The sequence below is a fragment of the Melopsittacus undulatus genome, chromosome 4 (assembly GCF_012275295.1).
Source record: "Melopsittacus undulatus isolate bMelUnd1 chromosome 4, bMelUnd1.mat.Z, whole genome shotgun sequence".
Lineage (NCBI taxonomy): Eukaryota > Metazoa > Chordata > Aves > Psittaciformes > Psittaculidae > Melopsittacus > Melopsittacus undulatus.
In genome coordinates this window covers 106,018,982-106,044,147 of record NC_047530.1, presented here as the reverse complement: position 1 = coordinate 106,044,147, position 25,166 = coordinate 106,018,982, and positions in this window count along the sequence as shown.

Sequence of the window (25,166 nt, the reverse complement as noted above, 5' to 3'; positions counted from 1 at the left end):
AGGTTAGAGCCTCATTTTAGGCACAGATATCTGGAAAAGCTGTCCTCTTTCCCCCCACTGCAAGCTCTATATGCCTTAGGAAGATATGCCTCTGCTGAAGGTGAACAAAGCAGTATTAAATAAACTGTACTGACACTGAAGATTGATACTGAGACAAACCCCAAAGATACTTAATTTTTGTGTGTAAGATGTGCCAGGATTGTCAGTACCGTGAACTGTGGTCGTTCCTTGCTGTGTGGGTGAGATGGTGAAGGGTGTATCCACATCATATAGCTCAGGCAGGATAAACATATGATTGAAGTCAAAATCAGGCAGCCCTGATTCATATTCTTCTTCTTCATTGTGTTGTGGCTGCATCCTGTGGATATAACAAGATGAGAGGGCACTTGTCCTGGAAAGGGTCTGAGTACTAGCATGGAAGTAATGAGTTATCTACAGTGCAGTAGCATCTAAACGTAGCCAAATGGAGTTTTCCTACTTTGGTAATGATGATAAGTGCCGTGTTGAACTAGTTTCGCTTGAGCAAGATTGTACAGTGATAGCCAAGGTTTGCTGGAAAGTGTTGTGTGAGGTATAGACCCTGGGAGCTACATTTGCCCGTTGCATGTACTATGACCTAATTTGCAGAAGCAAGAGCTTGGGTCAGGAGCCTGAGGCAGCTCCCTGTGACCAGGGTAATTTTATTGCTGTCTGACCACTGTTTCAACCTCTGTCCCATTTGCTATGTTCCTAAAGTCACATCCTTTTACCTCGCATTTCATCTCCAAGCCACATGGAAATCCTCCCTAAACAGAGTGAAGAACATTGTAGAAATCCAGCCCTTTTCAAGACGCTGCAATTTGCCTGGAAATTGTTGAACAATTTGACTTTCCTCCTGGTATTTTATTCATGACTGCAATTTCTTCCTTTAGCCAAGCTGTAGACGAGAGGAAGAGTGAACAAGATGGCTGAGTTAAATATAGCGCTGGGGTTGAAGCATAACAGACTGTCCAGAGCTCCAGTCATGGAAGAAGAAAGAAATTACTTCAGAGAGGATTAAGCACTCTCTTGCTATAGAAGTTGTACATGATGTCAAAGAGAGGAGAGTATTGAACAGCACACTAGGGAAAGGAAAATCCTGGGATGCTGACCCAGAAAATTAACACACTGCTCAGTGGTTAGCTCAAAATGGAAGAGGAGTTTCACGACTCTTTTTCCTGGAGTAGTGATGGCTGTGACAAAGCTATACGATGGAGTTACAACTCCAGCTTCATCCTAAACGTGTCTGTGTGTGCCTGTGGGTAAGGAAAAGCCATGTCTTTGTACAGCTGCAGTGATCTACAGCGAGTGAGCTACCGGGTGAACACAATGTGGGCTCTACTAACACGAGAAATACAGCCAGTCTCCCTCCACACTGTAAATCTCTGCTCAAACTTCCAGGAGTAATTTACCCATGCATGAGAAAATAACTCCTGGAAGTAAATGTGAAACCCTCAAATGGAGGGAGTGTGTTTGGATGCTGCTCCTGAGCCTTTGTGGAGGCAGAGGTCTGTAGATCTTCTATGGACAATCTGTGTTGCAGCCTCAGGATCTGCATCTCTCGTTGATGTGTGTGTACAGCTCCAAGACCTGGCTAACAGCTCCCTGTGCATGCTGGCAATATTGAACACCCCAAATCCAAAACCAAAAGCTGGGCTTTTGGCTCCCAGACAGGAAGCTTCTGCCAGGGCAAAGGGAGAGACAGGCAGAGGAGGGCAGAGCTGGGTTTGAGAGCTGGCAGTTGGAGGTACTCTTCTGTTGATGCTACATCTCTGTCCCCTGAGCATCCCCTCACTTGCTGCCTTCAGGACTTTGGGGAAGGATGTGGGACCACTGCAGCTCTGCAAAACCCTGTTGTTGTGGGGGTGTTTTCTGTCCCAAATCATGAGGTGCATGGTTTGTGTGAGCAGAACGATACACCCAAGAGTGGCTGCATTGCTTGTGCTGGGGGATGTGCGGCTGGGAGAGAGATGCTGTGATGGGGGCAGGAGGTGCTCGGGATTGCTGCAAGAAAACACTGGAAATACTTCCAAGCCTTTAAAGTGAAGCAAGCCCTGGGTTCTGAAGAGGTGATGGGGACTCGGTCACCTTGTTTGGTTGAACAAAGAGTGCAGGCTGAAGCAGGCGGGGAGTGACTTTTCTCTTTTCCTATGTGGTAAAAGCTTGACTTTCTTTTCCGTATCATTATTGAATTGTGCCCTGATGGATGCAAGAGGGTTCCTGTGGTGAAAATCAACCTGTCCCCACCCTACCATGCTTTTTTATTGCAGAGACATACTGTGAATTGAGTAGCTACAGAGAAGAAAATGTTAGATCAGCAAGGGACCTGCTCACACTGCTGCCTTCCCCCCTCTCTGCATGGATGTAAATGCCCTTTCTGTGAAAAGAGGAATGAAAGAAAATTGGACATTGAGAGCACAACCATTCATCTGCTACCATCTATTTATTAAAGTAACCTCATAGCAGTGATGATAAGCAAAATGTTTCATTGAAATATGTCCAATACCTTTCTCTGCAAAAAAAAAACACTATAGTAAAATGCTGCCTATGCTGAATGGATAGCAAAATCATCATAAAGGTGATTGAACAATTTAACCCACACATCCCCTAGCTTCTAGAAAATTCCCTTTCCATACCCATCTTTTGTGTTAACATCAATTTGTATGTCTCCAGATCTACATGAAAGCCATTTCCCCACTGAGGTTTGTGCCTTGTATTAGAAATGACTTGCTGGAAAAGAATGTGTTTCACATGTAGTGACCCTGAGCATTAGAAACGGGTGAAGAATCGATTTTTTGGTTTGCTGACTGAACTGGGCATGTGGGAGGGAAACACTTGTGGGTTGATCCCCCCAACTTTTTTCATCTTCCCACAGAAATGTGAAACAAAAAAGCTAAAAAGAACTGCACTGGCCCAAGCATTTCTTTCACACAGAACAGAATATGTTGCTCTGAACATGTGGAAATGAATGGTCTTAGCATGTGTGTATTTTCCATTGAAAAACTGGAAACCTGGAGAGGGGCTTGGGACAAGGGCCTGTAGGGACAGGCCAAGGGGAATGGCTTGAACCTGCCAGAACAGGGGAGACTGAGATGAGCTCTTAGGCAGAAGCTCTTCCCTGTGAGGGTGCTGAGGCGCTGGCACAGGGTGCCCAGAGAAGCTGTGGCTGCCCCATCCCTGGCAGTGCTCAAGGCCAGGTTGGACACAGGGGCTTGGAGCAGCTGCTCCAGTGGAAGGGTCCCTGCCCGTGGCAGGGGTTGGAGCTGGGTGAGCTTTAAGGTCCCTTCAATGCAGTTCAATGAATTTGTGAACTATTTCAGTTAACCCCACCTTCATGGTATAAATAATCTCCCTCACGTGCTCACCCCCAACAAATGCAGGCAGTTCTGCTGGGGCCCTGGTACCCTTCTGACTTCACTCCTGATCCTCATGTGCTGCTGCAAACCTGCACTACCTGCAATCAAAACAAAAGACAAATGCGTAGTGCAATGAAGGGTCCATTAACTGCTTGTGCTTCTTTCTAGCAGTTCACCTGATTCTTACGAATGAGAGGGAGTGCAGCAAAAACAAAACATCTTTGCTTTACCAGAATTTTCAGTGGCAAAAGCTTTTATAGGAATGGAAATTGCACCCAAAAATACCATTTTTGCAGCTTGTTCCTAAGTTTTCATTTGAGAAAAAACGTGGAAAAGATTTTCCAGCAACTAAAACCTGAGTTTTTGTGCTTTTAAATGGAAAACAGATCAGGTTTTGAGTTTTGCAGTGCAACTTCAAAAATTCAAGTTACTTCTCTGTGAATACTTCAATGCGCTGTGGTCAGAGCCTCTTGCTTCTCATGGGTTTGTACCCGTGGAATTCATCACAAGGCTTTTATTGGCTTTCAGCTCAGAAAGGCTGATAGAACTGCACATGAAGCTTTTGTGCTCACTTTCAGATGAGCTGGAACATTTTATAACATTTTCTGGTCTATTTTGTAGTCCTGTATCAAGTAAATAAACTCTTTGAAGTTAGCAGCTGAAAGCCTAATCATTCCTATAATGATTCTTTGTTAAGTTACCGCTTTGCTTGTTGCCTGTGAAGATGTTTTCCATCGCCCGTGTTCAAGATGCTCTCTGAAAGGCCATTGTGCAATATATTTTAAGAGGAGTTTCCATAAAAGACTTTGGAAGCTTTAAATCTTGGTTATTGAAAGAGGAGGTGTTGCAAACAAGTGTCTTGATGGTCAGGAAAGATAAACTTGAGAGCTTCAGAGAAATGAAACTGCTCTATTTTAAGAGCTCTCTTTCTCTCTTTTAACTGCTCTTTACTGTTCATTCTGGCAGTCCTGGGGAGGTGGGTGCTATTAAGAGAAGGGAGAAGCATGGATAAAGAATGACCTTCTGTAAGAGCACATCAGTGAAAAGAGGAACCCTTGTTTGTTGCAGGGTCATGCTCTCTCTCAAACCCCAGCATGTTTCTGGCTTGCCCCAGCCCAGCTCCTGAATCCTTCTTCCATGGAATTAAACAACACTAAAAGTAGTTTGCTTTTCCCTACCTCTTGTTTGCTTAGAGTCAAGGCACAGACTCTTCATGTCCATCATCCCCCTGCAGAGCAGAGGAAGCACAACTTCCCACATCTATTTATAAAGACTTTCTGGTGAGTTCTACCAGGTTACTGCAATAACAGTAAATTTGCCTCTTAACTCTTACCAACAACTGAGTTTCTTTTCTCAAGTCTTCCTTCTTCCCCAGAGCTGGTTCCCCAGCTGTGTTTGCTTAGCCCTGTTAAAACAGGCCTAATACAGAAGTGGCCATTGTATGCGTCATAATGCTGTTCCATTTGCATGGGCATGGAGAATCTTATTTAATTTCAAACTCATAGGTCCACTTTTTAGTCCTTCCTTGTTTATTTATTATGCAGAAAACCACAAGATTCAGCTGTAGGCTATACCCTACCTTTTACTCCATCCCTTCATGACTGTTTAAAGCTGGATGATTCTTCCTGCTGTTCTGAATGTGTTCTCCTGTGTTTGTGCTTTCTTTTGTGAGTGTTGGAGCATGAAGAAACACAAAGAAACACTAAATAATATGAGGTCAAGGAGTCAGTCAATGGAATTGATAGGAGGTAAGCAGAGAATATGAGTATAAGCCAGCTATAAAATGACCAGAGGTTTGAAAGTGGCAGAGAGCTTTAAAGCACTGGGGGAGCATGGCCTTGCAATACATGCCAGGGGCTTAATTAATGTAAGTTTGCTCAATTTATGTGCAATTTTACATGGAAGAGCTATTTGTGATAGCAGGATTGAGTCTCAGCAAACTAGAAGGTCTCTTCCAGCACTAGTATGCTACTCTTACAGTCAAACATGTGCAGTAAATGCTGCCATGTACAGGTTTTCCTTAGGGATGAAATATCCAGTTTCCTGTCTGACCCACTCCTGCTTCCTAACATTTCATTGCCTTCATGGATTAGAAGCATCTATGAACCGTAGGATCCCAGACTGGTTTATGTTGGAAGGGACCTTAAAGCTCACCCAGTTCTAACCCCTGCTATGGGCACAGACACCTTCCACTGGAGCAGCTGCTCCAAGACCCTGTGTCCAACCTGGCCTTGAACACTGACAGGGATGGGGCAGCCACAGCTTCTCTGGGCACCCTGTGCCAGCGCCTCAGCACCCTCCCAGGGAACAGCTTCTGCCTAAGAGCTCATCTCAGTCTCCCCTGTTCTGGCAGGTTCAAGCCATTCCCCTTGGCCTGTCCCTACAGGCCCTTGTCCAAAGCCCCTCTCCAGCTTTCCTGCAGCCCCTTTAGGCACTGGAGCTGCTCTTGGGTCTCCCCTTCAGGAGCCTTCTCTTGTCCAGGCTGCCCCAGCCCAGCTCTCTCAGCCTGGCTCCAGAGCAGAGCTGCTCTAGCCCTCGCAGCATCTCCATGGCTTCCTCTGCACTCTCTCCAACAGCTCCAGGTCCCTCCTGTGCTGGTGGCCATTTACTTCCATGCTATGGGGGAAGGGATCAGCAGGATATAAGGACATGTCCCTCCTTTTGGTTGAGTGTTTGGGGCAGGGCGAAGTGATTGCTTGCAGTGTGGTCTGTGGAGCTGCTTGAAGTACCAAGGGATTCCTATTCTGGTGGCATCTGCCAGGAAAGACTGGCTAGTCTGGAAAAAACAGGCAACTGAGTGGGCAGGTTGGGTCTCATCTGTCAGGTTTAGGATCTGTGCTGAACAATAGACCAGGCTGCTAATGAAAATAAGCAGTTCCCTACAGGTTAGTCTTTGCAAGCAAACACCTGTGCTGTGATTTGTTAACAGCACGTAGTACCTAAGAGAGCATGGAGCTGCTTAATTCTCTAAAAGGAACAAAGAACAGGATGGAGTACAGGAGATTTATCATCTAGGTTAGATGTAAAGCATCATCAGTGAAAAGGGAATAAATGCCAAAGGGTTAGTAAATTCTGTGTAGACAGTCCCCAGGGTTATCTCAGCTACCTGAGGTGCATCAGATAAAGGCCTGATAACACTTTGCTCCTGAATACAGCAGCTTCTGTGGCTGTTGGGAGAGCTGAGCCAGTTCCTCACTTTTGCCACAAGATCTGTGCCTCTTCCTGTCTTCTGGCATCCTTGTTCATGTTCTTGTCCCTTTGCCTTGTACTGGCTATGGCATAGGAAATTTAACTTAGTTTTATCCCCAAGATCTGCTATCTACATGCTTACTGCACCAAATCAGCTTGGATCATAGAATCCCAGCCTGGTTTGGATTGGAAGGGACCTTAAAACTCATCCAGTTCCAACCCCTGCCATGGGCAGGGACACCTTCCACTGGAGCAGGTTGCTCCAGCACCTCCATGGCCTCCTCTGAACTCACTCCAACAGCTCCACGTCCCTGTTGTGTTGGGTGCCCCAGAAGTGAACAAAGGAGGTTGGGGGTCAATATAAGGGGCAACACTGAGAAAAGGGGCAGGAATATACAGACCTAGACTGGGAGGGAGAGGTGGGATGGAACAGCAGGGCTGCCTGGTTTTGCAGACAGCCGAATACCAGATCAGCTCAGCCTGCCTTGCTCTGACTGCGCCCTCAGCCTGTTTGCAATAATTGCACCTCAGGTTATCGGGGAGCATGCTGTGGAGGGAGCAGGTCTGCTGCTGGGATGCTGGCATGGGATGCCAGATGTCCCCAGCACTGACAAGCTGAACCTTTTGTTACACGTGCTAAAGGCACTTCAGCTGAGGAAGAAAAAGAAACTGGTGAAGCAAGACGAAGATATAACCCACTGTGAAAGACAAGCCCTGCCATCCCATAGAGAACATGTCGCATCACATGCTCCGGCAGAGACTTCAGGTTGGCCTAATTTAATCAAATATTCATGGTGTGGTTTTCCCTCCTCCTAATGTGATGGCAGCTGACATCGATCACTGAAAGCCTTTGACAGAGATAATTGTCCTTGTTGAGTCTTGCTTCTATTTCCACATCCCTCTTAGCAGCATCTTTCCACACCTTCATAGATCTGTGCATTTACTCCCATTACTTGATTTCAGGAGCCTTCAGCTTCTGAAGTTCGGGTATCTCACCAGAAGCCTGTGCACACACATGTTGAATTGAACACAGAGCACATCCCCATGGAGCCAGCGTGCAGCCGCCTTTGACAGTTTTGCTATGACATGTATTAACGTGTCACGGCACCTTCTGTACAGCTGACAACTGCATGTGGTGTATTTTAAGAGCTAAAAAGGGCATTGATGAAATCCTGCACCATATCATTGTCTCTCCACTATCTGGTCGGTGTCGTTCTCCCTCGCCATGCAGAATCCAACCGTGCGCCTGCAGAATTTGATAAACTATGGCATTTCACACATCTGCAAAGGACTAACTTGATTATAGTCTAATTCTGCTTGATATCAATCAGCTCTGTACACAGTAAGATTAATTGTTGCTGTCACTTTGTCAGCTCTGTAATAAGAAAACACAGATTCTGAATGACAGACACAAATTTGTTGGGAGCGAGGAGAGTGAGTTTGGGGATGGAGGGAGGGAGGGGGAAAACCTGCAAAGAGTGAGCTGACCTGGGAAGAGATGTGTAGGCTGGAGCTGGGATTATCACCTGCTCTGGGCCGCAGATGGGTGCTTGTTAGTATCTAAATGGGTTCCTCTCTTCTGTCAGCTCCCCAGGGTATCTCACAATTACACTTGCAGACTGATTTTATTTGCAGGTAATGTGATGGTGAGCACTAGCTGCTGCCAAATGCTTGTCGTAAGGAGACTGTGCGGTATATTTGCCTGTCTTCAACTGCACCCCTTCATAGTGATTTTCCCTGATCCAGAGTGGGTGTAAAATGCCACCAGATCAGAACAGCAGTGATTTCCACCTGATCTGTGCTGCTATAAATGACTACACAGGAAACTTGGTCTGAAAAGCTGCCTGCTGTTGCAGAGGTGACAGACATAGATGTTATTTTTGCTTTGTTCTTGTGCACTGGCATTCTAGTGAAAGAGCTATGTTGAGTTATAAATTAGTACTTAATTATCTTCATTCTCTGCTGGTATGAGGAACTTTGGTTAACTCACTGCAAGGGAGTGAGCTACAGCATCCACAAGCTGCTCTAACCAGCACAGGGGGTAGAAGGCTCTGAATCAGGGAGTAGTGGCAACCGCTTTACACTTCCATCTTCCTCCTTGGCACAGGGAATGGGGCAGAGCTTGAAGCAGGGAAGAAAAGTGTGTGTGTTTGGTGGGTGGCTTTGGTCAAGTTAGCCTTCAGGTAGTTCAGCTGGGAAAGGAAGAGGTTCCCACTGCCAACACTGGCTAATGAACTATATGGCTTTGTTTCTTTCCTATGAAAACAGTAAATTAGGACAGTAAGCACATCCTGAGAAGAGATGCAGTTTAAATGGTCCAAAGTCCTTTTGCTTATTTTCAAATAGAATTGATACTTAAAATTACAGATTAAATATTTCTGTATGTGGCAGAGTGTTCACTGGCTAGCTTTAGATACCTAAGTTATTTCTCTCTGCTGGTTATATAGGGAGCTAAAGTGCTGTCAGTGGTCCCCTGGAGAAGCTGAAGTTGCCTTTGGTGCCTGTCAGAGGAACAATGAACTCTAGCTTGGCTGCTCCATGGCTTATAGCACCCTCAAAACTGTAATTTGTAGGAAGAGTTTCCATTGCAAAACAATCCACAGGCCTGAAAACAATGATTAAAAGCTTGTTACTATGTTGGCCTATGGATGGCTGAGGGCTGGGGCTATGCAAGCTGTGACCCATGGGCTGAACTTCCATCTCCATTTTTCTCCAGTGTGATAAACCCCTTATTCACAAATCAAATCCCTCTTCACTGATCTCTTCCCCCCGGTATCCAGTGGCAGGATGCGTGGGAGCAGTTCCAAGCTGAGCCAGGGGAGGTTCAGACTGGACATGAGAATGCAGTTATTTATGGAGAGGGTGGTTGAACACTGGAACGGGCTTCCCAGAGAGGTGGTTGGCGCACCAAACCTGTCAGTGTTTATAAGGCATTTGGATAAAGCCCTTTAACTTTTGGTTAAAGGGGTCAGGCAATCAGACTAGATGATCACTTTAAGTCCCTTCCAACTGAACTGTTCTATTCTATCCTGTTCAGTATCAGTAAAGCACTAAGAATCCTGTTTTATCCTGAAGCAACGAGGTGCTGCAGCCTTCCCTGACAATGACACTAGCAAGACAAATGATGCGACGTGCATAATTCCTGTTTCATTTCCTTAATATACAGTGCATATATCACTGTGGTGGCAGGTGGGCCATTACAGACTACCCGAGAGCTGCCTCCAATATATCACACATATGAAAGGATGATATTATGAGGACTTTAATGTCATATGATGATCCCCTGGCATTGTTTGTCAAACTCCTGTTTTGAATTGGTTTGATGTTAAAGCCTGCTGCTGATGGTTATATCTGCCACACTGCATAATTCACACTGTCCTTCTCCTCAACGTTTACTACCTGAAGTCATGCACTTAGGGAAAATGAATGATGATAAACTACAGGAATACATTTAACCTTAACTGGTATTAAATGATTGCTCTTCTCACTGTTTCAGCTGTCAGTGGTCAAATAGATACTTGCTAATGACTTCTGCTTTTAAAGTATGTGTTGAAACTCCTGTTTAAACACATACTTGTGTTATTCATGGAGTCACACTAACAGTCTTATAGCAGCAGAAAAGACAACTAGCATAGCAGGAGGGGAGGAAGCACTTGCAGATCATCTAGCAGAACAGCACCAACTTGCTAAATACCCCACATTCCTCTCCAAGAACTGTGCTATGGACCATGAACCTCAGAGCTTAAGATAGGGTTTTAGTCTCTGCCTTCACCCGGAGCAGGAAGGGTTGCCTTACCTGAATATCTGTGCCAGCTAGGGTAACCAGCCCAATCGGATGGCATCAGCACAAACAATTCCTTAGATTTACAAGGCTTTTTTCTGCTTCCTGTACCTGTGAAGTCATTGAGCAGTGCCCTCAGGGCCCAGGGACTGCATCAGCAATGTCTCCAAGAGGAGCCAGGAAGATCATAGAATCCTAGAATGGTTCAGGTTGGAAGGGACCTTAAAGCTCCTCCAGCTCCAACCCCTGCCATGGGCAGGGACCCCTTCCACTGCAGCAGCTGCTCCAAGCCCCTGTGTCCAACCTGGCCTTGAACACTGCCAGGGATGGGGCAGTCACAGCTTCTCTGGGCACCCTGTACCAGCACCTCAGCACCCTCACAGGGAACAGCTTCTGCCTAAGAGCTCATCTCAGTCTCCCCTGTTCTGGCAGGTTCAAGCCATTCCCCTTGGCCTGTCCCTACAGGCCCTTCTAACAAGTCCCACTCCAGATTTCTTTTTGTCCCCCTTAGGTATTGGAAGACTGTTATAAAATCTTTCCTGGACCCTTCTCCAAGATGAATTGTCTTGTCTGGGGGATGGACAAGACTTGAACTGGTAACACTGCTCTGCTTTGAGAAGCCAGGGTATTGGGTATGCTGAATGACAGGAGTTTAAGTCTTATTGGTTATTCTGCACATGCTTCATTTAGGCATTTGACAGACTGAGAAGAGTTGGCATTGATGATACCGACACAACCCTGTCTGTCTGCAAGCACTGAAGAAAACTGTGATTCCCTGGAGGTAGCAGGGATAGGACAGCAGGAGACAGCCCTTCTGCTGGTAGCTGACAACCCTTTGCAGTTGAAACCCTCACCACAAGGTTTTGAAGGCTCACAGCCCTGAAGCTGCCTGTGCTTTATTGCCTCCCTCTCATCCATCCACAAACCTAGAGCTAACAAAACCCATTTGTACATCTTTTCTGAGCTTTTATGGTTAGGTGGCAAAAGTGTCCTTCTGGTCGTGGTGTTTATTAAAGAAATGAGCATAGCAATTGTTTTACAGATACTTTGGTTGAATTAGCCAAACCTACAACTTTGCATTGTCCTCCGCTAAAATTGACAGCAATGGTTTCTGATCTGTCTCTCAAATGTAAACCCAGTCAACAGACCTCTTGTCTCATTTCTTCAAAGCTACAGAAGACTCATTTTCACTTTTGATTTAGGTTGGACTTGAATAGGTGACCTGTCTGAATGGGAAGGACTTTCCCAGTTGCTTCAGTTGCTTCCCTTATAGTGATTTTGATCTTGCTTCCTTTGATGCGTTTCTGCTGCTCATCTTTTGTTAATGACACTAAAGTGAGTGTTTCTCTCAAATACCTTGCCTTCACTGAGAAGCACCTTGATACAAATCAGCCACTGTTGTATTAGGGAGATGTTCAAAGCAAAACCTGTCACTGCAGGGCAACTAAGAGGCTCGAAATCAGGATCACTCACAGGTGTAAGTGTCTTTTTCTTTGTTACATGTGTTTTTTCCCCTCTCTGCTCAGAAAATCACACAAAGTGCATTCTCAGTACTCGAGAATGCAGGAAGAGGAGGAAGTATTTATCACAGCAGCTTGAGTGCTGGAAAGGGACCATTTGAAAAGGACAGAGGATAAAAAGCCATGAATCAATATTTCTATGTGCCTTCTGCCGCTGTTTATTTGAATCCATTTGTTTTGCTGACATATTTCCCATGTGGCTGGAAATGCTATTTCCTTTGATAACATCAGCAATTGATGTCGTGCATTTGCTGTATGGCTAGGTGCGTCCTAGGCAAAGGGATGTCACTGCTGTAAAATACCAGGGCACGTTTCACTTTTATCTCCCAGCTTCGCACCCCTGTGTGATCAGCCCTGGGTTCTGCTGCCGGGCAGTGCTGCCCTCGCAGGGAATGAACTGACAGAGAACAAATTGATGTTGACCAAGGGCACACCATTACTTTTGTTGCATGAGAGCCCTGGGATTTCATGTGATATGAGGTTTCTTGGAATGGATGGTGCTGGGGTCCAGCAGGTCTGTTGCTAACACTGCATCAGTGGTATGGAGAGAGCATGATCAGAAGAGAGTTCTAGATGTTTTTAAAACTTAAAAAGAACCATCACATTATAAGCCAGAATGTATCACTGATTTACTGGGTGATGATGCTTGCAGAGAGGCTGCTGCTTCCTTCACTGGCCACATCTAATTACCTTCACCACTGAAAACATATCCCTTAAGCCTAATGTATCTTTCCATCTGCTGATTCCAGGAGGGTAACAAATGGCATATACTTAGTCCAAAATTGTTTAAACATATATAGTTAGAATGCAAAGAATTATAAAAGATTAAATACTTCACTAGGAACTGGTTTGATCACACTTGGAATAATGGAGAATTAATTTTCTGAATATTATATACATACAAATATATGTACATACCACATTTGGGCTGGTATTTTAACAAACCCACAGCTCCTATGAGAACTTGAAAGGGAGGTTTTGTTAAGCTGCAAACAACAGTTTGATGTAAGAGGAGACAACTTGTATTTATCTGACTTCCTTTCAATGCACGCTCTGAGAATATGGCATTTCTGCTGGAAACTCCTCAACTCAGGCAGTAGTAATTTTAATGAATGACATATTGCTTTATGTAAAAATGCATCTTGGTCTCTCTTATCATTACTGGTATATGGAAAAAGCAATTATATTCTCTTTCAAGAGGAAAGAAGGAGAGAGAAGCTTTCAGTGAATGACAAAACTGTTTATGTTTTGGGGGGAGCAGAGAGGGGAGTGGAGCAGCAATAGAAAACATTTGCTGTGTTGTGCCTCTTGCCTGTGACCTAGAAAAGTGTTGGGGTTTTTTTAGCCTCTCCATAGTTACCAGAATATCCATTTTTCTTCTTGTGCTTTGTTCTCAAAGCCTGGCGCCCACAGGAGGTGATTTCTGTGCTCTTTGAGCATTGGATCAGCAAATGGAGGAGAGCACATCCTTTCTTTGTAAAAAGGTGCAGTCTCCTATAGTTTTTTTCCCTATTCAGAAGCTGCTCAAAAGAACATACCTTTCAAACGCAATTCTTGCTATTCAGGAGGTGGTGCTGAACAAAGCTGAGGTTGGATACTAACCTCTTGAAGGGAATTCTGCTTTTCAACATCAAGCTGGTTGCATTCCAGCTTGGACCAGCTGCTGCTTATACTTTTTGAAAGATGAAGAAGCAGATACCGACATAAAGGGATCCAAACTGCCATGTGCCAGTTGCCATTTACTTGAATCCTACTGTGCACATTCATACAGGAATTATGAATCTGTGGCTGTGGAGTACTCAGGGTGTAGACATGGATAAATAACCTGGTTTGGTGAGGTTTGACTTCAGGGACTTCCCCATTGTCTGGATTGTTCTTTTTATCCTATCCAAAATCTGCTCAGTAAATTATGGAGAGCAGAGATTTGTTGCTAGATTACTCTCTTCTTTAGGGCCTGGTACAGCAGGGATTTGAGACTGGGCATGTGTTTCCAGGTAGACTCCTACAACAGATAATAAATGTTAAGAGTGTTGTGGTTCCTTTCACCAGTGTTATTCTGATTGGATCAGGTTAAATTTCATGAGAGCCATGTGAAAAACCCAAAAGACTTTCTGGCAAGTTGCAAAAAAGGAAGAACTTGTGCACAGCAGCCCCAGTACACTGGGATCTTATAATCATCTTTTATAAAAGGAAGGATGCGACATCTATACTGAATGGCCAGCACAAGCCATGGTACACTCTTCCTCCTGATTGCCCAGAACAGGCATCTGCCCAATGGGAATTTGCTTTTGACCCATGTACTCAAGTTTTGATTCTGGTTAATGGTCAAGATGGAGAGGAACAAGAGCTTTTCATGCTCAGACTGGTCTTCACAGAACCAGCACATGCTGGGGTTTCACACCCTGACCTGGCACTGGGAACCTGGTGAAGTGCAGTGTCCAAGACTGGTTTCAGTACAGGGTGATCAGAAAGAGATCATGAATGATTGCAGCATTTTTGGGGACAGAAATCTGGAAGTCTTGGGTCCAGTTTAAAAAATAGCCAACTTGTCTCTGGCTTCCAACCCACAAATTAGCAGCTCATTAGTTCATTGCATTGCGTTGAAGATTGATGAAGTTCTGTAAGCACTTCAAGGCTGTTCATGAACACACTGAATTATAAGTGCAGGAGTAGTCTTGTGGATGTAGCATTTCTTAGCATTATCTGAAGCGTGTTCTCTTAAACCGTATTTGACAGGTGAGTGCAATAGAGAAAATGTGGTTCCAGTGTGTATATTGAAAGCAGATGCAGTAAACCAAGTTCAGTGGCTCAGAAGGGGGCAGCTGCTGCAAAGCTTGACAGAGAGGATAAATCATGAGGTGCTATTTCTGGCCTCTGGCAAAAAGAAAGGTGGGCGATGGAAGATTGACTTGAAAACAATCACTTTAAATGATCTTGGAATTGTATGAGCTGGAGATGTGCTGCATTTACACTGATGGATGAGTCCAGAAGCTCACCTAATTCCCTTTATTTTTGTCATAGGGGCTTTGCTTTACCTATTGCACTTGCAGAGGAAACATTTAAAGACAACTTAAAGTAATTTTCTGCCTGTAAAGGTAACACATGTGATAGGCTACTTGCTACCTCTTTTATTTATTTTTATTTAAGTAACAGATTACTTAGTATTTATATTTTTTCTAATGTAACCGGTTCCTCCATAGTGATATCTTTATTTGTGGGTGGGTTTTTTTGCATAGAAGTTAACTTCTTTCATAAAGCAGCACATAAAAGCTCACTGACGATCTGGTAATTCTCACTGCAGCTCAACAGAGGATGCTCGAAGAAAACTACATGAAGAGTGGTTAGATCCAGCTGAGATTTCTTGCTGTAGCAGTAAGTAGTCCCTGTGCTTTTCTTAATTATGCATTGCAGCAGTGAGTTTTGGAGTAAAATGCCTTAAGCCACACTAATGAATACACATAAAGAGAAGTGATTTGTTTGTTATTGTCCCACGTCCCTTAATTCACTGTAAATAAAGTTTATTTTGTTTATATTTCCACCTGCATTGTTTCCCACTCACTTTGTTGATTTGTAGCCTCTCCATTATGATTTTGATCCTGGGTGACGTTTTCAGCTGATATATATCAAAGAAATTGCACCACTGAATTAAGCTATTTAAAAGCTTAGTTCCTCTGTTCATATGTCAAGCTGGTTGTGTTTGCAGTGTAAAGCATCAGGAATGCTATGCTAGCTCTGCTGCCATTATAATTCTGCCAGCAAAAGTTGCCCCAGAAAAGATTTATGGCTTAGAAATTGTCTAACAGGAAAACACAATATGAATATGAACGAGTATTTTGTTTGATTTCTGCTCTGACTTCAAGAGACACATCTACGAAGCCAAGTGGGTAAGTCTCTGACTTAGGAATAAAATCTGTCCTGGTGCATCAGTTCTGAAGCAGAGCAGGAACAAGAAGGAGTGGCAAGAGCAGAGAACACAATCATCCTGAAGCATAATCATAGAATCAGAATAGTTAGGGTTGGAAAGGACCTTAAGATCATCCAGTTCCAACCCCCCTGCCATGGGCAGGGACACCTCACACTAAACCATATCACCCAAGGCTTCATCCAACCTGGTCTTGAACAATGCCAGGGATGGAGCATTCACAGCCTCCCTGGGCAACCCATTCCAGTGCCTCAGCACCCTAGCAGTAAAGAATTTCTTCCTTATATCCAATCTAAACCTCTGCTGTTTAAGTTTCAACCCATTACCCCTTGTCCTATCACTACAGTCCCTAATGAATAGCCTCTCTCCAGCATCCCTGTAGGCCCCCTTCAGACACTGGAAGGCTGCTCTGAGGTCTCCACGCAGCCTTCTCTTCTCCAGGCTGAACAGCCCCAACTTTCTCAGCCTATCTTCATGCTACTTATTACCATGGGAAAACCACAAAACAGGATGGGATCTGATATTTTTGCAATGTCTGAAGATGACATTTAGGGTGCCAGAGTTTTAGAATCCTTTAAGAGCCTTCCCTTCTATTCTTATTGCCTGATAAGGTCTACCAGCCATTAGATATAAATAGCTGACAGAAGCAAAGGCGTAAATTTAGAACATTGTACATCTAAACACCTCCCAGGAATGCTTTTGCATGTTCTTATCGCTTTTCTGCTGATGTGCCATGGGGAAATTCCATATATATTTTTTCCTTCATTCTGATATGAAGTCAGAATTAGTCTCCAACAATGTTCATTGATGTTCTCGATGGTTGTTTCTTTGTATTTTGCAATGTTACCTGTGCCATTTGCACCTGAATTCCTGCACTCTGTGGTGAATGTGGGACGAGAATGGTACCAGTGAGAAAAAGCTTGAAGCATAATTTTGGTGGGATAATACTATGGATTGATTTCCTCTCCTACTGTTATAATGCAGCATCTGGTCAGAGATCAAGACCCCGTTGTGGTGGGGGCTGTGACGGAGAAAGGCAGTGTGTGTCCTTCAAAGCCAGAGATCTCACTATCAGACAAGAAGTAATGAATGGATACAGACAGGGAGGGAGGCAGAAGGACACATGAGCTGCTGTTAGCTGGGAGGGTTTCCACACACTGCAGTGAACAGGTAAGGATTTTATTGGCTTAATGTCAAAGGAGAATCTTAAGGATAATGAGGATAGTTTCACAGATACTTACAGCTGCCTGGGAAAAAGCACAAAGGTGCTTGAGTGAATGTTTTAACAAGTGGGAGATAAGGGCTTTTATCTTGAATGGACTGAAGGACAGAGTGGGTTTCCTGATACTCAATGAAAGCTGAGAACTGGATCATAAAAAACCTTGAAAGTGAAGCTTCTGTTTGATGTGAGGGAGACGGGGGTCCAGAAACTCAAGAGGGGTCTGAGATGGTTTTGTAACATGGTTGGTTTGATGGATAAAGGGGATGTGACTGTATTTGTTGAGAGGAAGTGAAAAACAGGTCACTGTAACTCAGGAAAGAGAGAATCTGTTCAGGAGACTTGCATCTTTGCGTGGATAAGGGAGAGTGTTACCTGAACCAGGTTCTAAGAATGGCAGAATGTAGGACATGAAGGCCCAAGCCAGGGCAGCACCAGGTGGGATGATGGGACTGTGCCCAAGAGGTAAAGGAAGAAGATAAGGTAGGAGTCTGGAGGGAAATTAAAAGCTCTCTTTGAAGTTGAGCTTATAGTTTTTGATATGTTGAGGTTGTATTACTGCCAGAAAGGAAGGGAGGAGGAGGGAATGTTAAGCCAGGGACACAAACACAACCTGGGTGGATAAAGAAGGACTGAAGGGAAGAAACAATTTGAAGTAGGAGGAAAATTAGAGAGTACTGAGCAAAGAAGCCAGGCAAGACAAGATTGTGGGTGGTGAGTGATGCCGAGGCTCTGGGCAGAATGAGGAGGATGAGGCTGGAGCACTGATTGTGAAGTTTGATTAAGATAAGGCCACTTGCTGTGCTGGGAAGAGCAGTAATCATGAGGGCTAGAGCCTGGTGTCTGTGTGTTTTTGGTCCTTGACTCACACCACTTTAAAATCTCTTGCATTTGATATTTCTGTGTTAAAGTTTGTCTGCAAAACTGCTTGTATTTTTCTCAGTCCTTTATCCCTGAGGGTAAAAGGGTAAGGGTTAGGAGACATTAGAGGGGACATTAGTTTGACCAGCTGAGATTTTGGAGTGGACCAAAGCAGGTGTCAGCTAGATGGTTGGACAATGCAGAATGGAAAGAGGGAAGTGTCACTGGGTCCCACAGAGTACATGAGTGGCTCTTCCTTTAAGTATGGAATTGAAAGCAGACGAAGAAGCCATGTGATAAGACTGTCATCAAAGCCTTCCCCACCATGACAGGTTATTGGAAAGAAAGGCTTTAATGGACCAATATTTCCTCTTGTACATAGGTAGAGCTCCAGTTTAAAACTCAAGGCCTGGTGAATTCATGCATTATCTTCCAGCAGGAGGAACTATGGATCCTCTTTTTCCATTTTCTGAGAAAATCCCGAGGATGAGGAAGTTGATATCCAGTATCTAACACAAAACAGACTGGGTGCCACTTCTTCCGTTGCTGCATGCTGGTGGCTCACACCAGCCAGATACGTGCTGTGCAAATGATTTTTCAGCATGCCTTAGCTGTGAAAGCAAATGCAAGATGTGACAGAGAAAGCTTCCCTACCATCTGATTAAACTGTCCTAGAAAGGCCTGGTTCTGAAACAGCAAGAGAAGTGCTGCCTAACACCTGCTAGGTGCAAGACAGTCATCAGTAGCAGGGCTCTATGTGGAAGGGCAGCAAAGCATTACTCTGTAAGGGAGGTGCTACTTGTTCTCTCCCCCTTTATATATTGTTTTTGCTTGTGCAATGATTCTTTCTTCCCTCCCCAGTCACCCTTCCCAGATTTTGCCCTGGAAAATTCTCCTGTGGCTATCATAAATGTATTCCACACCTCCCAGTCACCCACTGCTCACTACTGGTGAGGACATACCACACACATAGAGCCGTTATTCAAGCAAATACATGGCTTGCAATGTATTTTTGTCCAGTTTCCTGGCATTCTTGCTCAGAAAATGCCGTGGCTCGGTTTTCAGCCCTGCAGATGACTGGCTCCACCTCTAGGCGAACGACAGTTGGCTTCACAGGGTGATCTGCCCATCACTGCTCATGCTGGGGTTTATACTTTCCTTTTGGAAGAAACAAACCAGTGTTTTATTACATTGATGGCTCTCAGTAACCAGCATGATGCTGCTGTTACACTTCCCTGGGGAAGTCCAGGGGGAACGAAAAGTAGTCCTTGTATTGTGAAAAACTCCCAAATATCTCCTAAATTTTATACCTAAATGTATTGGTAATGTTCCTTTTAAAAAAGTTCCTCACTACTGAGAAAATTCTCTTGGCATCAGTTAATATCAAAATCCTTTTCACTTTTATTTTTTAATGACTAAAATTGTTGTGCTTTTATACCAAACACATCTTGGCATTTGCGTTCTCAGCTCAAGGAGTGGAAAGGGGGAACCTGAATCAAAAATTAAAGCACAAAAGCTTTGGCGGGTTCCCTGAAAATATAACTTAATGTATTCTATTATGAACCCTTCTTTCACTGGAACCCAGGTTTTCATGGGCTCCCACATATTCTCTGAATACATTGTGAGAAAGAAATGAAATACTTAATGACACCACAAACAAAATCTGCTCTGAGGAGCCTACAGTTTCCTTTTTGCTTTTAGTCAAGAGGCACTTGTTTGATAAATGGGGTGCTTTTAGAGAGCTTACAATAGATGCACACCCGAGCGGAGGCGGAGGCTCAGCGGAAGATTACCAGGAGATAATGGAGCAAGTCAAATGAGAAAACATGATGAAACAGCGGAATATTTACATGCTGTTTTGCTTCTTCTTTTTGCATTAATAAAACCACAGCTTTTGTGTTTATTTCCAAATGCCACCCTATAAGCACATGTTGCTGGATGCACCCATGTGGCTGATGACCTGCCCAGCTCCATGGTCCTGGGGAGTGGGCTGACATCTAATGACAGGCTGTAAAAACAGCATCAGTGAAACAGCCTCTGAAGCCTTTTACTGTATTAAATGCATCAGGCATCTCCTGAAGAACAGAAATCCATCGGGAAGCCAGCTGCATCCACTTTGTTCCCGGTGAGACCACACTGTTGCCAGCTGAGCTGCTGAGCAGCGGTGGTGCAGGGATGGAGCCAGTTCTGGTGGGGATCCTCAGTGGAGAACCCATGTGAGCAACATCTGGTGTGAGGGCTGATGGCCACAGGATTGAAGAAAGCTATGTGGAAGTGGCATCATCTCACCTGTGGGGGCTCTTTCCCAGGAGCAGCATGGCCAGACCCAGACCCACAGTGATGGTTCAGCCTGGCTGATAGAGCATTCCCTTCGGTGGTGTCATACAATGGCCAAACATATGTGACCTTCTGGCATGGTCTTTACTCCATGGGTAGCCCAGATACATCCAGAACCTCATCTTTTGTGTAACATGAACAGAAGTTGGTGCATGCCCCAGGTAAGAACCTTGGCTGCCTGCGTGCATCCTGGAATTTCAGATGCTTGAAGCTTTCCCTGGTAGTAAGGAATTGTCTTCAATTGTGTTCATATTTTGTGGAGCATGCACACTGATAGATTGCACTCCAGATTCTCCATGTGTGCTGGAGGCAAGAGGCTGGTTTTGTAAAGTGCTGAGCACAGTTTCAGTGACTGAAACTGCACTGGCCTGGTGTCATCTAAGTATATTGGGCTGGTCTACCAAAGGTTCAAGAAACAACCAAAATGAGGTTATTAATGAATACCAGCCAATCTATTATACCATTTAAATGTGAGTTCCTTTTGATATTGGCTGATGGGATGGAATAGTCTGGTCATGCCTGTAGCTGAAAGGATTAACCTGCATCACATGCCACAAAAATGCTTGCAGTGTAATTATAATAAAAGAATTGTGTTTTGTATTGGTGCCGTAAAACCAAAGGCAGACCCATATGAGCAAAATACACATGCTGTAAAATGATACACACCACCCGTCCTGCTAAGGTTAGGTCTCAAGTTAGGGCAATGCTTTATGTGCCTGACAGATATAACAGTGTGTCCAGTGTATGTTCAGCTGATTCTCTGACCCAGAGAACATGGATGTGTCTACTCTGCCTGTTCCCATGGGCAAATACTGAGTTATTCCCACAGCCAGGAACTGAGTGACACGGACCTTGAAATAATCCTGTTTAACAACTGATGAAGTAGAATAACATGCAAGGACCTGGTGGAGAGAGGAAACGGGACATACAAACATAGCAGAGGCAAGGGGTGAACCTCAAGCTCTGCGCTTCAGTGGAGCTCCTGAGCAAAAGGTTTACAGGTGGGGGTCCTGGGTGAGGTTGGTCATGTTAATTATGGACAGTTAGTGCACTCAAGGCACAGATGGTGCAGGGAATGTGAGCACTATTTGGGAAGTTGGGAGAATGTCAGTGGATGCACTACTGCAGTCACTGTGCTCTTAATATACTGCTGATGGTGTGTTTGGCAGAGAAAAGGGAGCTGGTTTGAAAATGTATTTTCATTATAAAGAGCTTCACACAGTTCTGCTTGAACCTGATGTAAAACTTCCCCATTTACCCTAAATGCAAATTATCCGGCTTCTTGCATATGCACCCACGGGTAATAGAGGGCAGTCTGTGGTGTCTCTCATGTGACTCTTCAGTTAGTTTCTGTATAATATGATCTGATTTGACTTAGTATTTCTGTAGTGCCCTGCACAGCAGCAGCATACCTGTATGTCCACACAGTGCAGGAGAGAGGACAAACATCTCTGGAGTGATTGTGTTTGGTTTTGATCAGCAGCTTACATTTATGGCACTGTTCTCTGGCTGGGTGGTGAGTGTGTGCTTCTCTCCTGCCCTGTTCTTGCCCTGGCAAGAGCATGCTCCTGCTGCCTTGTTGGGGGGTAGATGGAATTTCCTATGTTCAAAATACACTGTTTCATAGACTCACAGAATCCTGTAACGGTTTGGGTTGGAAGGGACCTTAAAGCTTATCCAGTTCCAACCCCTTGCTATGGGCAGGGACACCTTCCACTAGACCAGGTTGCTCCAAACCCTGTCCAACCTGGCCTTGACCACTGTCAGGGATGGGGCAGCCTATATCTCACCACCCTGAGAGGGAAGATGGCAGGCAGCTGATTTCTGCTTGTGCTGTGCTTCCTTCTTCTGAAGTCAGAAACTGATAGTGCTGACAAAACGTGTCAACAGCCTTTAGTTCCCAAGGACTTAGCACATAAACTGTTTTTTGTGGTTTTTTCTTTCCATGGAGAGACCAACTAAGAGATCGTAATATAATGAGACAGAGTGTACAGCGTCTGTGTTCACAGATATAGTGCAGAAACACTAAGGGTGGTCTCTCCATAACATAACTGGCACATTTTCATGAAAACTTGACACTAATCCCCTTGCCCTAAGCGATAGCTGCTGTTGGAAGGGATATGGGGTATGCCACAGATTGCCAGATGGCAGTGGGGCTATTGGCTCTCTGAGCTCAAGCAAGCTGTCTCTCAAAGACTGTCAAAATATGTCTCAAAAATAACAAGTACTTGAACCTCCCTTTCAGTTTATCTGCTCCCCAGCACTATTCTGCAAGGGGCTGTCTTATTTGCCATTGAAAGAGCGATGTTTCCTGCTCCTCCTGACAGACTGCTGTTTAAGGCTCTGCTTAGCATTCATATTTCTTTCTTGTCAGAATTATTTCTTTTTTCATTTGGCTTTTAGAACCAGACCTATAAATCTGGGACGTTTTTTACATGCTGTGCTAGGGCTTGATTAAAATCCCATTGAAATCAATGGAAGCTTTCCTATCGACTCCAGTAGACCAGGCACTTGGGAAATAAGGAAAAATGGTCTGTTTTAAAATAAGAAGAATTGTATCCATGTCATAATGTTTATTACCAATAGCAGGAAATAAACCATAACATATTATGCACGTCTTTTCCCAACAGGTCTCATCTATCATTTAACTGCTCCGTACATAACACCCAGCTGTGGCACAGAGCACAGCACCAGCAGTGGTGGAGTACCTAATCATTCTGCTTTAGAAACACAAACAGCTGAGGTAAAAGAAAATACCCCTTTTCTGATTGATACAAATGTTGATGCAAAATGAAGCTCAGACAAGAGGGAAACATCCAGCAGAAGCAAGTGACACAGCATGCTTTGGAGAGCCTGGAAGGAAGAGCTCCCTTGTTGCCTCGTTTCTGTGTAGAAAATACTTCTTTGTTGGTTCACAGTTTCTGTAGGTACTATTAGAAAACCTTGATCTTCCCTTTTAATTTGGAGTAAAGCTGGTGGCTGTGACCTGGGTATCAAAAGTGCTGAGCCAAAAAGAAGGGTAAATATTATGAAGATGTCATGAGCAATGAATGCTTCTGATACTTGTTTGGTAATCAGATATGGATCCAGGAGTCTGCAATGAAAATGTGACATATGCATGCTATCTTGGTGAAAGTATCAGAGCTTACTGGTGAGCTGGTCACGGTAAAGAAGTCTCAGGTCCCCAGGGGTCTTATGGAGATGCGTGGATACTCAGGGCTTGTCAGAATTGCATCTGTACATGGTATTCTCAACTAATATTGAAACTAATTATAGCTGTGGTATTGCAAAAGGGGATTTTGTCAAGACGGCGTTTGAAGCCTGAATCAAATTTTCACATGCTGACGAGGAAAAAAGGAAATGGTGCAGGGAAGCCTCTGAAGTGCATGCAAAAACAAGTGCTGCTTTAATGATGAGGCATTTGATAGCGCCTTTATCAGCATGCAGTCATGTGCTTAAATAGCATGAGCCATAGATGACTGTTGCAGCTTGTCATTTGCCTTATGGGAGGCAAGAAAGAGCTTCTTGTTTGATTTGTAAGATGAGCTAGCTTGTTGCACAAGGCAACAGAGGAGGCTCTGTAGAGAACTCCACAGTGAAGTATTTCCTAAGCTTTTTTGGATTCCTGCCACAGGGAAGTGCGGTAAGTGCAGCCACAGTGCAAGGACCATTGTATAAGGGATTGGAAAAAAAACCCTTTAAAGATCAGGGTAAAAAACCAACCCCAAACAAAACTCCAGCTGGTCTGTAAGCTACAGAGATGGTAACAAGAATAGGTGTGTGCAGTGAGAGTATGAAACAGACAATGGGAAATCCTAGCACTGAAAAATGCTGGGTTTGTCTTCCTTCTCCACTGCTCTCAGATGTTAACATAAGCACTTTCTAAGTTAATAAGACCAAGACAAAGCTATGCTGATAAGGGTAAGTTCCTGATTTCTCCTCAGGTCACGATGGTAAAGAACACAGGATCCATTCCTGGGATCAGTGGAAGCAGCTGAGTGGGAGGGTACAAGGGAGTTGCTGTGCAGGTTGAGAACACAAACATGCCTTTCTCGAAGCAGTGAAGATAGGCACTTATGAAGATACGCATTTAGCTTTCTTTGTGATTACCTGAAAATTGCAACACTTCCCTAAGCTAAAAATGATTTGCTGCTTTAGCTTTCCATGTTTAATATCCATTATGTCTCTATGGATATTTGCATTGTATTACACATCCCACTCAGTCAATGCAGAGATGCAGCACAAGTGAGCAAAAAGGTCCTTTCTGTCCCGTTTCCAGCCATGCTTAAGGTGTAGACAAATAAATCAGCAGCCAAAGCAGGTGTGTGAATGTGCTGAATCCATGATCTCAGGTCTATGCATGGTGTGCCAGATCAGCTTTTGGTCTCTCCTGGTGTTCACCAACAGAGAAAATGAAGAGGGCTGGGTATCAGTTTGATCAGACCATCAGTGCTCACAGTGTGATCTTTTGCAGCTGGGAAAACCACTATTAGGACAAATATCAAAGAGAAAACCACAATACGGACAAATTCTTTCCACAGCTGGCTTTTATCAAAGCACCTCAAGGCTGAGCTGCTCCACAGTGCAGTGGGACCAGTGCTGTCTTCTGCTGTTATAAAATAGGACAACTTTGGCTCACGCTAAAATAGAATTTGATGTTTATATTTGGAAAACAAATGACACACTTCTTGCTTTCCATGAGATGTTTTGGAAAGCAGGCTCGGCACCTGGTTTTATCTGCATTTTCAGGGGTGGTTGCCAAGAACACCAAAACCCCAAACAGGGAGAAGTTCAGTAAAATCTTCATTTCTGTTCTTCCATCACACTAGCCAATTGCAAATGAAAGTAAACATGAAGTACTTGGAAGGCAACTAGACAATATTATGGTTTGTAACTGTTACATTGTTCACTGACAAGGTAAATGATTTTATGTATTGCTTGTGCTTTTCCTCTGTTAACAAAA